Consider the following 16850-nt stretch of genomic DNA (forward strand, 5'->3'; position numbering starts at 1 on the left):
AGGTGATTTTCTCTCACTTTCGATTTGTGGGCTATGTTCTTTACCTGCAGGAAACAAAGTCCAGCTCTGATTATCTCCATAATGGGTGTTTCCAGGTGTGTAGGTACGGGTGGGCAGCAAGAGAGACAGAGAAACTTAACTGATATGCAAGAACAGGAACCAAGGGAAACCAGGACGCTTGACCTGGAACTAGACCCAGGCTGGCTTCCAGGAGTCAGCAGCTGGAGTCTGTAGATGTCCAGTGGGGCTCAAACCAAACCAAACCACAGCCAAAATGAAAATTATATGCTCTGGCCAATCTTGTTTAAAACCTCCCCTGCTGTCCACAGCTTTTCTCTGCCTTATCACTTCCACCCTGCAGTGATCCTGCGTCTTCTCTTGGGGCTTGTTATGATCCCCAAGTCTCTGACCCCACACCCACTTCTGTGGCTTCTCTTCCCATATCCATTCAGCTTCATCCCTCCCCGTGAGGACTTGAGCTCCTAGCACAAGTTCCTGAGAGAGAATCTGATTGGCTCAGTCACCACACTGAGCTGTCTACTGGTTGGTTGATAGCACTGGCCCACTAGACCAATCAGCTCTGCCCAGTGCAGCCAGGTCACCTGGTACAAAGGCTGCCTCAGACCTTATGGAGTGTGGGTGTGGATGGTCTTACACCTGACCTGCCTGCTGCTGAGGCCTCTGGGGAGGGCTTAGGGAAGGAGGTATGACCATTCGTGATTGGTCCCTTGGGGTCTGCCTCTGCTACTAGCTGGGCTTGGCAGATGTTCAAAGGGACCAGTTTCCTGAAACGGGCTTTTGTGGGCTCCTCGGAAGCTCCCTTCTGGGGCCAATTGTCCTTCCCTCCACAAGGCAAGTCATCTCCTCCATCTGGTTGCCAATGTTTCCCTGGGCAGCCTTGGTTGTCTGGGGACCTTCTGTCTGTGGAATCCCGGACAGGACTTGTAAACGGCTCCTTTCTCGTTCCCTCCTGCTTGGACCATACCTGGTCTAGGAAAAGCTTATGCTCATTCTTTCCCCAGTGTTGACATAAGCATAGTTTTCTCCCAGTTAGTTCCTTTTAGTTTTATCTTAGCTCTATTGATATAACATCTCATGCCTGTTTTCAAGTTTGCCAAGCTCAAGGGGCACAGGCCAAAATTAAAGGGGAGTCTTTGAAGGCCCTTCTCTCACATTGGGCAGAATGTGATGTGGACCCATGGAGTATAGATCTCTAAATTAATCATGGAATAAAGCGGAATGAGGTAGACTAAACATAAGAAAGCAAAAGCACCCCGTTCAATTACAAAATAATGAAACATTACATATAAAAAGTGAGATTTGTGGAAATAATCAGATAAGATGGAAGAACTCATTCCAAATATATTGATAGTGACCATAAATATAAATGCACTAAACTTGCCAAGTAAAAGACAAACATTATACTGGATTAGAAAACGAATGCAGGGAATACTGTTTACAGCAGATACAATAGAAATATAAGGACATAAAGACTGAAGTTAATAAGATGGACAGTTTATGTGACAAGTCGTTTGACATCTTGAAAACATTAATGTTGTCAAGGAAAAAAGTTGAGGGTATGTATAAACTGTCCTAGACTGAAAGGCATGTTGGAGAAAAAGTAACTAAATGTGAGAAAGGACTATGCAAGCAATTTGGGTTTACTGGGGAAATTTGAATGTGAACTGGATAATGAAGACTATTAAGGAATCATGAATCTTATTAAGTGTGATAAAGGTATGAGGCTTATGTAAAACACATGGTATGAAAAGTAGATGCAGATAAAGCCAAATGGCAATCAGATTTTAACCCATGCATTAGGTATATGAGCGGCCATTTTACTACTGCTTTTGTATATTAAAACATTTCCATAGTAAATACCTTATAAATAGCTGAAACTTGAAAATTTAAACAAAATAAACTTTCAAAATTATTTCAATAAATTTTATAGTAATATTTTTAATAAAACGATATACTAGGCAACTACTAAGTAAACACTGGTGAATTCATTGATATGAATTAACTGAAAGCTGGCATAACTATATTGATATCAGAAAATATAAGCTTTAAACTAAAAATGATTACTAGACAGAAAGGCTGAAAAGTGTGGCATAATAAGAAATACACTTGGTCTTTGTCCATGGTTCTTGGCCAGAGCTCCTAAAACCCTCAGAATTTCCTTGTTGATAGGCTTTATGTGTTTCTATTTCTAAGGAGACCCCTTTGATCAACCTGAGTTTGTACTAATGGGGTGACTTAGACCCTTAGATAGCCTTAGGATGGGGCTGGTCATCAGAAAGCCCCAGTGATTAGAGGGTTGGAAATTTCAGGCTACTGATCTCTAAGAAGGGAACGTGGGAGGGGGTGCTGAAGGTTAAGCTCTATAAAAACTGTTCAGCGAGGAGACTTGATGAACTTCCTGGGTGGTGAACATACCAAGGTATCCGGAGAGTGGCTGCCTGAAGAGGACAGGGAAGCTCCTTGCCTCCTCTGTCCCCACGCCTTGCCCTCCACCTCTCTTGCATTTGGTTGCTTCTGAATTGTATCCATCCCAATAAATTGGTAAACATTTAAGGTGCCTTTCTGAGTTCTGTGAGCCTTTCTGGAAAACTACTGAAACACAGGAGGGGTTTTGACAAAAGGACAGGTGAGTGGTGAAGCACATCTGATGTGAAGGAAGACAGTCTTAGGGGACTGCGCACATAGGCTGTGAAGTCTGTGTTTAGTGTCAAAATCGAACCAATTGAGTGAGCACCCAGTTGATGTCTGGAAACTCAGAGAATTGACTGCTGGTGTAGAGAAATGCTCCACAAAGATTCTGATAAAACTTTCAACTAGGAAGGTATGATATTAATAATTCTAAAATTGTTTGCATCTAAAAAAATCCTAAAAGAGATATTAAAAATTTTGGTTTGTTGTAAGGAGAAAATGACCAGTTCACCCCAGTGGGTGATCGACCTACGCCTCCGTCAGGATCTGATAAATCAGGGCACACAAAAATCAGTTAAGACACAGAAACTTCGGACAACGTACTGACAAGCTGATTCAGTGAGCACATAGACTGTGAGATACAGATTCTTTCTGACCACACACAAAGGAATGCTTACGAAAACTGCCCATGCCTGGGTAGGAGGCGGGTGGCCCTTTAGGAGGCATATCAGACCTCCTGGGAGTCAGGACTCACTCTCGGACACACACATACTCTGCACATACAGTGCACTCACACCCAACTTGTGTACATCACTCTGACTCACTGCCCTGCTGCGTGTCCACCCACACTGCCTTCTGGACCCCCTCTCTGTCTCGCCTTTGTCCTCTAAAGAGCGCCTTTCCAGCCCAGTCATCCCAGTAAAGAGAGGGACTTCTCACCAGTGCAAGAAGGGCTCCCAACTGTTGACTGCAGGTGATGAACAGAGGGAGTCTGCAGGCTGTACTGGGGCTCTTTGAGGGTCAGGTTCTAGACTGTTCCCTGCCAGGGCTGCCCTCTGCCTGTCTCTGGTTTTCCTGCCTCAGGCCAAGCCAAGACTGAGACGTGGAGACCTGACTGAGATTCCTGCCTCTGGCTGTGAACACTGGGCCTTCTCTGTGAGCAGGGGCTGTGTGAGCCATCTGGCTCCCTCAAGCAAGGACGGGTTCTCTGTTTAAGCCCCAGGGTTGAGGTGGAGAGGGGGAACAGTTGCACCAACATGCACTGGTTCTCCCTTCAGTGCCTGGCACAACAGGCACTCAAGGGTCATTTGCTGACTTCATCATGCTCCCCACCCCACAGCGTACCAAGGGCTCGTCTTCATTAGAAGTGAGTTCATGGGCAGACTGTTGACTTTATTCCACTGGAGAGTGGGGTTCAGTTCAAGCCAACCCCCAGTTCTTGGGAAGCATCTCATCTTGGTTCCAGTCGCCTATATATTAGTTGTTTTGGAGGGACGAACAGGAATAAGACAGTTACTTCCTTTCAATAGTTTACAAGTGGCTGCACAGTGTAAGGAAAGGAGCTACAGCCTCCCAACTAGAGAGAAGCAGTTGGGGATCCTGGGTCTCCTGCTCCCTGAGTGTGCAGTTTGCACACGTGACTTCCCCCACTCCTTGCTGAGTTTAGTTGCACTTCCTGCAGAGCAGATAATAATCCCTACCTCCGGGCTGTGTAGGGATGGAGTGAAAGCATGCGTGGGGAGGCATTGCGGCAGGCTTGGCCAAGTCCTGGACCAACTCATTACTGCCTTCCATAGCATCAAAGCATTAAAGAGAATGTCCAAACCCTTGAAACTGCTCAAGGTACTGGCCAAATAAAATAGATGCCTGCATTTAATGGCATGTTATTCAACCATTCAAACAGATGGACAGCACGTGTGCATATACACATGTAGGCAGATGTGTTTATATATATATATTTATATTCAAAATAAGTATAAAAGTTAGACTTATTGAAGAACAATTACTAACAGTAAATTGACCCCATTTAGTATATAGTTCTTTGACTGTTGACAAACTCACATATCCATGTGACCATCAGGAGAACGCAGATCGCAGGAGAGTCACTCGCCTCTAAGGCTCCCCCATGCCTCTTTGTTGTCAGCCAGCCCCTCCCCTCAGCTCCACCCCTCAGCTCCTGTGATCTCTTTTCTCTCCCTATAGCTTTGCCTTTTCTAGAATGTCATAGAAATGGAATCATACAGAAGCTTGCTTTTTGTGTCTGGGTTCTTTAACTTAGCAGAATGTGTCTGATGTTCACTTATGTTGTAGCACGTGACGGGCTTTGTCCCTTGTTACTGCTGAGTGGTATCATGTGCCAGCCTTTCTTTATTCACCAGCTGAAGGACATTTGTGACGTTTTTGATATTTGACAGTAATTATTCCAGCCACTATAGACCTTCCCATACAGGTTTGTTTGTGTGCATGAACATGGATTTTAAATTCTCTTGGGTAAACACTAGGTGTAGCATTGCAGAATCATAAACAAGATTATGGCATCCAGTCCCATCACTTCATGGCAAACAGAAGGTGGAAAAGTGGCAGCAGCAGCAGATTTTATTTTCTTGGGCTCCAAAATCCCTGTGGACTGTGACTGCATCCATGAAATTAAAAGTCGCTTGCTCCTTGGATGGAAAGCTATGACCAACCTAGACAATATATATATTAAAAAGCAAAGACATCACTTTGCTGACCAAGGTCCATATAGTCAAGGCTATGGTTTTTCCAGTGTCATGTATGGATGTGAGCGTCAAACCATAAAGAAGGCTGAGTGCTGAAGAATTGATGCTTTTTAACTGTGGTGCTAGAGAAGACACTTGAGAGTCCCTTGGACGGCAAAGGAGATCAAACCAGTCAATCCTAAAGGAAATCAATGAACATTCCAATGACTATTCATTGGAAGGACTGATGCTGAAGCAGAAGCTCCAATACTTTGGCCACCTGATGCGAAGAGCCAACTCATTGGAAAAGACTCTGATGCTGGGGAAGACTGAGGGCAAAAGGAGAAGAGGGTGGCAGAGAATGAGATGTTTAGATAGCATCACTGACTCAGTAGACATGAATTTGGACAAACTCCAGGAGTGATGAAGGACAAGGAAGCCTGGCATGCTGCCGTCCATGGGGTCACAAAGAGTTGGATTGTACTTAGATACTGAACAACAGCAACAATGGTAAGTGAATGTTTATTATAAGAAATGACCCAGTTGTTGTCCAAGTACCTCACAGCACTACAGGAGTGCACGCCCCTCTACTGGGGAAGGAAGAGGCCCTCGAGATTGCAGGAGGTGCTCGGGGGTGTGTGTGGTCCCTTCATCTGTTTGTTTTCCCTGGCCCTGGCAGGGAACTCTTTCCACTAAATGTTACTCACTAACTTGCCTTTCTTTCTTCCCCTCACGCCTTCCTTCTCATCACACTGTTTTTCTAGAAAGATTCTCCTCTCTCTCCTTCTCTCTAGGTAAGAACGTGGGCCTGTGAGAACAGTGGAACTCAAGCCACAGAGCAACGCATCCAGACTTTTGCACCAAAGGGACCATCAAACTCCAGCAGGGTTTCTGGCAACAGGAGGCCATGTCTGCAGGATGACCCCTCAGAGGTCTGCCTGAAAAAGCTCAGTGCTGCCAGGACCTGAAGCCATCCCTTTGAATGTGGTCCCCAGGAAGGATGGGGCCACTGTGTCCAAGTCTCTGTTGGGTATAGAACCCCAGCTTCCAATCTCACCAGCTGTCCACCCCTGTCCATGTTACCATATCAGTGAGCGGAGTGGAGCTGGGCTGAGTACACTGCTCTTCGGGGATCATCCTCACATATCTACTGCATCCTTCTGTGTTTCCCGAGTATCCACGTCTTTATCTAGAACCATTTTCTGACCAGCACTGTTGGGACTTGGGGTGGACTACTCCCAAATAGATTACAATGGAACATTGCTTATTTTGAATTAAAGTTAAGAAATGGCCAAGGCAAGAGGGATGCTCTGACTCTCCTTTCTGATCCCCTGAAAGCAGGAAATACACCCCTCGTGTGAAAGGTGCCCTTGCTGCACCTGGAGGCAGAAGGACATCCTTATTGCCAGGGACAGGACATCCGGGGGAAGAAGCCTGGATAAACACCTCATTACTTCTTTTGTTTACCACCCCAAGCGCAAACTCTGCTTAGATTCCTCACAACTGAACACTCAATACCTAAGTTTTGGGACTTCCCTGGTGGTCCAGTGGTTAAGATCCATCTTCCAATGCAGGGGACTCGGGTTTGATCCCTGGTCAGAATACTAAGATCCCACATGCCTCAGGGCAACAAAACCTGCTCAGTGCAATGAAAGAAAGCCTGCAAGCAGAGCAAGCCTTCAGTCAGAGAAAACCTGTGCACTACAACCAGGAGCCCTTGCGCTGCAACAAAGACCCAGGGCAGCCAAACAAACAAACAGGCAAACAGCCACAATAACAGCAACAACAAACCACCCCATACTCAGAAGACATTAGTTTCTTTGTCCTGTCAATTTCTCACAAATGTATTGTTTTCTGTCTAAAATGTCTAAAAGCTGCCTGCTTTGGCTACTTCTTAGGGACCATTTCCACGAGGCTCTGTGTGTATGCATTAAAATGGTTTTCTTTTTCTCGATGAGTCTATCTTGAGTCGATTTTATCATTCAGTTCAGTTCAGTCACTCAATCATGTCTGACGCTTCACGACCCCATGTACTGCAGCATGCCAGGCTTCCCTGTCCATCACCAACTCCCGGACCCTACTCAAACTCATGTCCATTGAGTCAGTGATGCCATCCAACCATCTCACCCTCTGTCATCCCCTTCCCCCCCCACCTTCAGTCTTTCTCAGCATCAGGGTCTTTTCCAATGAGCTGGTTCCTCACATTAGGTGGCTGAAGTATTGGAGTTTCAGCTTCAGCATCAGTCCTTCCAATGAATATTCGGGACTGATTTCCTTTAGGATGAACTGATTTGATCTCCTTGCAGTCCAAGGAACTCTCAAGAGTCTTCTCCAGCACCACAGTTCAAAAGCAACAATTCTTCAGTGCTCAGCTTTCTTAGGTAGTCCAAATATCACATCCATACATGAACTACTGGAAAAACCATAGCTTTGACTAGACAGAACTTTGTTGGCAAAGTAATGTGTCTGCTTTGTAATATGCTGTCTAGCTTGGTCATAGTTTTCCTTTCAAGGAGCAAGAGTCCTTTAATTTCATGGCTGCAGTCACCATCTGCAGTGATTTTGGAGCCCAAGCAAATGAAGTCTGTCACTGTTTCCATTTGTTGTTTCATTTTATCATTAGTTTTATCATTAGTTCAGCCACAGTAACCCAAGGGGCACAGAGGGGGAAATTTCCTCTCCCCAACAGTACACAACTGAGACAATATTATTTCATAAAAGGAGAACCTCAGTGCTACCCAGAGTTCAGACATTTGTTTAACAGGTCAGTCACAAGCCTGCTATGTGCCTGGAGATGGCCAGGCACCTGGGAGACAGGGCGGTCCAGGCGAGCTTCCTGCCCACAAACTGTGGGCAGCGAGAGGCCACAGGATGGTTTCCTCCACTTTACACCAGCTTCCAGGCTCCCAGTTGGTCAGCCATGACCTACGTCATCTAAGCACCTACACCCTCCAGGGGTATTACACCCACAGGGCCGTTGAGTTTCTGTCCTTTGATCCCTCCCTTCTCTGCATTTCACACCTGCGGCTCCTCCTCCCACTTACTCTTTCCCCTCTGGCCGGCCACTTTCTCCTCTCCTCCCTGGGTGGCCGGCTTTCTCTGGATGTCCCCTCTCATGGCTGTATTTATTCCTGCTGGTGTTGCTTTGAAGAGGACCAGACCAGATGGGTCTTCCCTGAGCTGAAGATTCTTGGTGTTCTATGTATCCGTGGTCAGACCCCTGGTATTGAGCGCTACCCCACTTCTCTTGCTGCAGGTCACTGATGTGCTCATGACACAAGGCGTGACAGCAGGTATCATCGGAGAAGTGGGCCCGACCCCTGCCTCACTGCCATCCTGCAGAAGCAAGAGGGAAAAGCAGTAAGTGCAAGGAATTGTCATGAAGGCAGCCAGTTACTATAGGGAAATCTTGCTTAGCTAGCAGGCATGGAGTTTAGTTTATTGATTTCCCTGTTTTGTGATCATTTAGGCTTATTTTAATGGAACTAAGTAAAAACACAGGAAGATTTTATTTGGGGAAATGCAGACTAGCATGATTCTATTAAAGACATGGTTGAGGACTTCCCTGGTGGTCCAGTGGTTAAGAATTTGCCTTCCAAAGCAGGGGCCACAGGTTCAGTCCCTAGGTGGGGAACTAAGATCCCACATGCCTCGGGGCAAGTAAATCTGAGTGGGGCAACTACTGAGCCCATGCCCTCTGGAGCCCGCATGCTGCAACTGGAGAGTCCATAGTGAAAGTCAAAGTTGCTCAGTTGTGTCCGACTTTTGTGATCCCATGGACTGCACACTCCATGGAATTCTCCAGGCGAGAAATCTGGAGTGGTTAGCTTTTCTCTTTTCCAGGGGATCTTCCCAACCTAGGGATTGAACCCAGGTCTTCCACATTGCAGGCAGATTCTTTACCAGCCGAGCTACGAGGGAAGCCCAACAAGAGAGTCCATGCACCGCAGTAAAAGATTTTGTATGTTGCAACTAAGACAGTTAAAAAAAAAAAAAGACAATTGAACTCTGTTCCGGACTGCTATTTTGTCTTGTTTATGCCTCTCTCTCCATGCCAGCCACTGTCAGTTGAGGTTCCTGGCTCATTTGCTGTATGGTTCCAGATAGTCCTCCTCTTCTCACTGCTTTTATTATTATTATTTTTAATGTATTTATTTAGTTTTGGCTGTGCTGGGTCTTTGTTGCTGCACAACCCTTTCTCTCATTGCGGAAAGTGGAGATTGGCGTCTAGTTGTGTTGCACTCGGTTCTCATTGTGGTGGCTTTTTTTGGTTGCAGAACACGGGCTCTAGGGCGCCTGGGCTCAGTAGCTGCGGCTCCTGGACTCAGTAGTTGTGGTGCCCGGCTTATTTGCCCCGCAGCATGTGGGATCTACCCAGACCAAGGATTGAACCCATGTCTCCTGCATTGGTAGGCACTTTCTTTACCGTTGAGCCCTGCTTTTATCATGTGTAAATGGAAAGCACTGGGCCTGGTCTTGTGCACATTCTCCCAGCTCTAAATTCTCTGATTCACCTCTAAAGGCTGGCTGCCGGCCTCACCCACTTTCTTTCAGTCTTCAAATATTTCTCTATTGGAAAGCCACACGTTGCCTTCATTTATTGGATTTCAAATCACTGTATGTCTACTTTGGTGAAACATGGCTGCATTTTCTAGTACAAAAAGCTTTAAAAATTGTTTCAGGCATGAAAAGAAATATCCAACTTAAATTGCAAAAAAGTGCACCATGCTTACTGCTGCCCTGCAGTCATTTCTGCATTCCCCATGTTTCTTTAAAAAAAAAAAAAAATATATATATATATATATATATATATATTTTAACTGGAGGTTAATTACTTTACAATATTGTATTGGTTTTGCCATACATCAACATGAATCCGCCACAGGTATGCACATGTTCCCCATCCTGAACCCTCCTCCCTCCTTCCTCCCCGTACCATCCCTCTGGGTCATCTTAGTGCACCAGCCCCAAGCATCCTCTATCCTGCATCGAACCTGGATTGGTGATTCGTTTCATATATGATATTATACATGTTTCAATGCCATTCTCCCAAATCATCCCACCCTCTCCCTCTCCCAGAGAGCCCAAAAGTTTGTTTATTATATCTGTGTCTCTTTTGCTTTCTCACATACAGGGTTATTGTTACTATCTTTCTAAATTCCATATATATGCTTTAGTATACTGTATTGGTGTTTTTCTTTCTGGCTTACTTCACTCTGTATAATAGGCTCCAGTTTCATCCACCTCATTACAACTGATTCAAATGTATTCTTTTTAATGGCTGAGTAATATTCCATTGTGTGTATGTACCGCTGCTTTCTTATCCATTCATCTGCTGATGGACATCTAGGTTGCTTCCATGTCCTGGCTATTATAAACAGTGCTGCAATGAACATTGGGGTACACGTGTCTCTTTCAATTCTGGTTTCCTTGGTGTGTATGCCCAGAAGTGGGATTGCTGGGTCATCAGGCAGTTCTATTTCCAGTTTTTTAAGGAATCTCCATAGTGGCTGTACTAGTTTGCATTCCCACCAACAGTGTAAGAGGGTTCCCTTTCCTCCACACCCTCTCCAGCATTTATTGCTTGTAGACTATTGGATCACAGCCATTCTGACTAGCGTGATATGGTACCTCATTGTGGTTTTGATTTGCTTTTCTCTGATAATGAGTGATGTTGAGCATCTTTTCATGTGTTTGTTAGCCATCTGTATGTCTTTGGAGAAATGTCTATTTAGTTCTTTGGCCCATTTTTTGATTGGGTCGTTTATTTTTTCTGGAATTGAGCTGCAGGAGTTGCTTGTATATTTTTGAGATTATTTGTCTGTCAGCTGCTTCATTTGCTATTATTTTCTCCCATTCTGAAGGTTGTCTTTTCACCTTGCTTATAGTTTCCTTTGTTGTGCAGTAGCTTTTAAGTTTAATTAGGTCCCATTTGTTTATTTTTGCTTTTATTTTCAATATTCTGGGAGGTGGGTCATAGAGGATCCTGCTGTGATGTATGTCGAAGAGTGTTTTGCCTAAGTTCTCCTCTAGGAGTTTTATAGTTTCTGGTCTTACGCTTAGATCATTAATCCATTTTGAGTTTATTTTTGTGTATGGTGTTAGAAAGTGTTCTAGTTTCATTCTTTTACAAGCGGTTGACCAGTTTTCCCAGCACCACTTGTTAAAGAGATTTTATGCGTAGCATTTATGAGGAACCTTAAAAAGAGTGGGCAAGAGTTTGGATGAGTCAAATCAGAAGAAGCTTTTTTTCTTTGACAGAACATATTCTTGCCTCCTTTGTCAAAGATAAGGTGTCCACAGGTGCATGGATTTATTTCTGGGCTTTCTACTTTGTTCCATTGATTTATATTTCTGTCTTTGTGCCAGTACCATACTGTCTTGATGACTGTGGCTTTGTAGTAGAGCCTGAAGTCAGGCAGGTTGATTCCTCCAGTTCCATTCTTCTTTCTCAAGATTGCTTTGGCTATTCGAGGTTTTTTGTATTTCCATACAAGTTGTGAAATTATTTGCTCTAGCTCTGTGAAAAATACCGTTGGTAGGTTGATAGGGATTGCATTGAATCTGTAGATTGCTTTCGGTAGTATACTCATGTTCACTATATTGATTCTTCTGATCTATGAACACGGTATATTTCTTCACCTATTAGTGTCCTCTTTGAATTCTTTCATCAGTGTTTTATAGTTTTCTATATATAGGTCTTTAGTTTCTTTAGGTAGATATATTCCTAAGTATTTTATTCTTTTTGTTGCAATGGTGAATGGAATTGTTTCCTTAATTTATCTATTTTCTCATTACTAGTGTATAGGAATGCAAGGGATTTCTGTGTGTTGATTTTATATCCTGCAACTTTACTATATTCATTGATTAGCTCTACTAAGTTCCTGGTGGAGTCTTTAGGCTTTTCTATGTAGAGGTTCATGTCATCTGCAAACAGGGAGAGTTTTACTTCTGCTTTTCCAATTTGGATTCCTGTTAGTTCTTTTTCTGCTCTGATTGCTGTGGCCAAAACTTACAAAACTATGTTGAATAGTAGTGGTGAAAGTGGACACCCTTGTCTTGTTCCTGACTTTAAGGGAATTGCTTTCAATTTTTCACCACTGAGGATAATGTTTGCTGTGGGTATGTCATGTATAGCTTTTATTATGTTGAGGTATGTTCCTTCTATTCCTGCTTTCTGAAGAGTTTTTATCATAAGTGGGTGTTGAATTTCATCAAAGGCTTTCTCTGCATCTATTGAGATAATCATACGGCTTTTATTTTTCAATTTGTTAATGTGGTGTATTACATTGATTGATTTGCAGATATTGAAGAATCCTTGCATCCCTGGGATAAAGCCCACTTGGTCATGGTGTATGCTCTTTTTCATGTGTTGTTGGATTCTGATTGCTAGTATTTTGTTAAGGATTTTTGCATCTATGTTCATCAGTGATATTGGCCTGTAGTTTTCTTTTTTTGTGGCATCTTTGTCAGGTTTTGGTATTAGGGTGATGGTGGCCTCATAGAATGAGTTTGGAAGTTTACCTTCCTGTGCAATTTTCTGAAAGATTTTTAGTAGGATAGATGTTAGCTCTTCTCTAAATTTTTGGTAGAATTCAGCTGTGAAGCCATCTGGACCTGGGCTTTGTTTGCTGGGAGATTTCTGATTACAGTTTCAATTTCCGTGCTTGTGATGGGTCTGTTCAGATTTTCTATTTCTCCCTGGTTCAGTTTTGGAAAGTTGTACTTTCCTAAGAATTTGTCCATTTCTTCCACGTTCTCCATTTTATTGGCATATAATTGCCGATAGTAGTCTCTTATGATCCTTTGTATTTCTGTGTTGTCTGTTGTGATCTCTCCATTTTCATATATAATTTTATTGATTTGATTTTTCTCCCTTTGTTTCTTGATGAGCCTGGCTAATGGTTTGTCAATTTTATTTATCCTCTCAAAGAACCAGGCTCTAGGTTGCTCCACCAGGAACCGTCCGAGGCCGGCCCTCGGCTGCATGCACCTCCCAGGTCTAAGCCACTCAGGTTCAGGCACTCGGGTAGTCCTCAGAGGCACAGATTCAGTTGGGCCTGCGTTTTGTGGCCTTCCCAGGTCCAAATAGCTCAAGTGATGAGGTGTTTGGCGAGCACAGTTGCTGCGACTTATCGCCTCCCCTGTCCCTTCTCAGGCTGATGTTGACCATCAAGAACCCCAAGAAGTCTTAGTTAGCAAAGAAGCCTGCTTACAGTTTGGTAGGTAATGTCTCTCTGGGGCTGATTGCCCCCTTCCGGCTCTGGCTGCCTGTCACCAAAGGAGGATGGTCTGCAGCCGGCTTTCTCTGTTCAGTCCTTTGTTCTTTGCGCAGGCCTGGCGGTGTATTAGGTTAGGGGTGGCTTTTCGTGTGGTATCTATCCCACAGCCTGGTTTGCTAGCCCAAGTTAGTTCGCTCAGATTGTCCTCAGGGCATTCAGGCCATATCCTTACTCTAAGCAATGCAGCCCAAGCCTCCCTGACTAGCCCCCACTTGCTAGTGGTGGGTGCAGGCATCTGCGCTGCTTCTCCACTGGGGGAGTTACCCTTGGGCTCTTAATCTGTGGGTTTTAATTATTTATTTATTTTTCCTCCCTGTTATGTTACCCTCTGTGCTTCCAAGGCTCACCACAGACTCGGTAGTGAGAGTGTTTCATGGTGTTTGAAAACTTCTCTCTTCTTAACACTGCCTTCCCAGGACGGAGCTCCATCCCTACCTTTTGGTCTCTTTTTTTGTCTTTTATATTTTTTCCTACCTCCTTTCGAAGACAATGGGCTGTTTTTCTGGGTGCCTGACGTCCTCTGCCAGCATTCACAAGTTGTTTTGTAGAATTTACTCAGCGTTCAAATGTTCTTTTGATGAATTTGTCAGGGAGAAAGTGGTTTCCCCTTCCTATTCCTCTGCCATTTTAGGATTGCTTCCCCCATGTTTCTTAAATACCTGTTGTCTGATTGCACACAATGTGAAGAGCAAGTATGAAAATCAGACATTTACATATACTTCTAAAGTCCTCTTTAGAAGAGAATATCCTGTTGGCATTAAAGGCTCAGCTGCGGTGACAGGATATGCATATGCCTGTTGGAAAGCTGGAATGACCACCCAGTGATGCGCCTGGAACCGTCAGGGAGGGGCCGCTGGACCTGCAGGACGCAGCGGGGCTCACAGGAAGCTTGAGGAGGAATGTCCGTCTCTGAACAGCCCAGCTTCTAAATTCACTCGTGTGTGTTTCCCCTTTAGCTCACCTGTTTTATTTTGTTTCAAAATGCCATTTAAGAAAAGTCCCTGCCCCAACTCCCTCCAGCTATAGGAGCAGGGATGGAGGTAGAGAAAGAGGCTCTGCTGAGTCAGTACCAGGATGGGCAGCGCTTAAGTTTTGGCAGGGTTGCCGATCCCAACGAGAAGAGGAAGGTTGAGGAAACAAGGTTAATATAGGCATGGATATACGTTGCCAAGAACTGATTCTTTTTCATGAGAAAAGCACATTGTCTCCTCTGTCTGTACCCCCGAGAATGCCCCAACCTAGAGTCTCTCCTGGGTTCATTTTCCTTCTGGGTTTCATTTTCTGCCTCCCAGACTCCGCATCTCCACAATGGGCTTCTTCCTTTCCCCAGTAGAGGGCGCCCTCTCCTATGTTGCTGAGGGGAACTTGAACAACAGCATTTTGTTTCGTTTTTTTGAGGGGGTGGGTAGGGAGTTTCTTAAGATTAACCATTGACTTACCGGTATCTCCACAACCCTACTTGTGTTTACCCCAAAGAAATGAAAATATACATTCATGCATACAAACAAACCTGTTTGGTAACGTCCATCAGTTTACTTCAGTTCGGTTCAGTCACTCATTTGTGTCCGGCTCTTTGCGACCTCATGGATTGCAGCACCGCAGGCTTCCCTGGAGCCTAGTACTCACGTCCATCGTGTCGGTGATGCCATCCAATCATCTCATCCTCTGTCGTCCCCTTCTCCTCTCACCTTCAGTCTTTCCCAGGTTCAGGGTCTTTACCAGTGAGTCAGTTTCTTTTGCATCATGTGGCCAAAGTATTGGAGTTTCAGCTTCAATATCAGTTCTTCCATTGAATATTCAGGACTGATTTCCTTTAGGATTGACTGGTTTGATCTCCTTGCAGTTCAACGGACTCTCAAGAGTCTTCTCCAACACCACAGGTCAAAAGAATCAATTCTTTGGTGCTCAGCTTTCTTCACAATCCAACATTCACATCCATACATGACCACTGGAAAAACCACAGGTTTGACTTTTGTTGGCAAAGTAATGTCTCTGTTTTTTAATATGCTCTTTAGGTTGGTCATTGCTTTGCTTCCAAGGAGCAAGCGTCTTTTAATTTCATGGCTGCTGTCACCATCTGCAGTGATTTTGGAGCCCCCCAAAATAAAGTCTGTCACTGTTTCCACTGTTTCCCCATCTATTTGCCATGAAGTGATGGGACCAGATGCCATGATTTTAGTTTTCTGAATGTTGAGTTTAAGCCAACTTTTTCACTCTCCTCTTTCACTTTCATCGAGAGGCTCTTCAGTTCTTCTTCGCTTTCTGTCATAAGGGTGGTGTCATGTGCATATCTGAGGTTATTGATATTTCTCCTGGCAATCAAATACCAAAAGTCACAAAGATGTCCTTCAGCTGGTGAATAAGCAAATGCTGGGACATGCATAAAACAATATGCCACTCAGCAGTAACAAGGAACAAAGTTCATTTATGCTACAACATAAATGAATGTCAGACATTCATTAACTCAGCATTCTGCTAAGTTAAAGAACCCAGACACAAAAAGCAAGCTTCTGTATGATTCCATTTCTATGACATTCTAGAAAAGGCAAAGCTATAGGGAGAGAAAAGAGATCACAGGAGCTGAGGTGTGGAGCTGGGGATGAGGGGCTGGCTGACAACAGTGGGGCACGGGGGAGCTTTAGGGGTGAGTGACTCTCCTATACTCTGGGTTCTGCTGATGGTCACATGGATATGTGAGTTTGTCAGCAGTCAAAGAACTATATACAAAAGGGGTCAATTTACTATTAGTAAATGTTCTTCAATAAGTCTACTTTATATATTTATTTTGAATATAAACATATATATATACAAATACATGCACACCTATGTGTATGCATATGTGCTGTAAAGCTGTTTTAGTGGTTGCATAACATACCATTCATACAAGGGCTTCCCTTGTAGCTCAGCTGGTAAAGAATCCACCTGCAATGCAGGAGACCCCAGTTCTATTGTTGGGTAGGAAGAATATCTGCTGGAGAAGGGATAGGCTACCCACTCCAGTATTCTCAGGATCCCCTGTTGGCTCCGCTGGTGAAGAATCTGACTGCAATGTAGGAGACTTGGGTTCAATCTGTGAGTTGGGAAGACACCATGGAGAAGGGAACAACTCCAGTGTCCTTGCCTGGAGAATTCCATGGACTGTATATCTATGGGATCGCAAGAGTGGTACATGACTGAACGACTTTCACTTTCACTTAACATGCCATTACATGCAGGTATCTATTTTATTTGGCCAATTCATGCTATTTCCAGGGTTAGGGCATTCTCTTTAATGCTGTGATGCTGTGGAAGGAAGCAGGGAGTAGGTCCAGGACCAGTGTCCTTGCCTGGAGAATTCCATGAACTGTATATCTATGGGATCGCAAGAGTTGTGCATGACTGAACGACTTTCACTTTCACTTAACATGCCATTACAGGCAGGTATCTATTTTATTTGGCC

Source organism: Capricornis sumatraensis, chromosome 8 (genome assembly GCF_032405125.1).
Source record: "Capricornis sumatraensis isolate serow.1 chromosome 8, serow.2, whole genome shotgun sequence".
Lineage (NCBI taxonomy): Eukaryota > Metazoa > Chordata > Mammalia > Artiodactyla > Bovidae > Capricornis > Capricornis sumatraensis.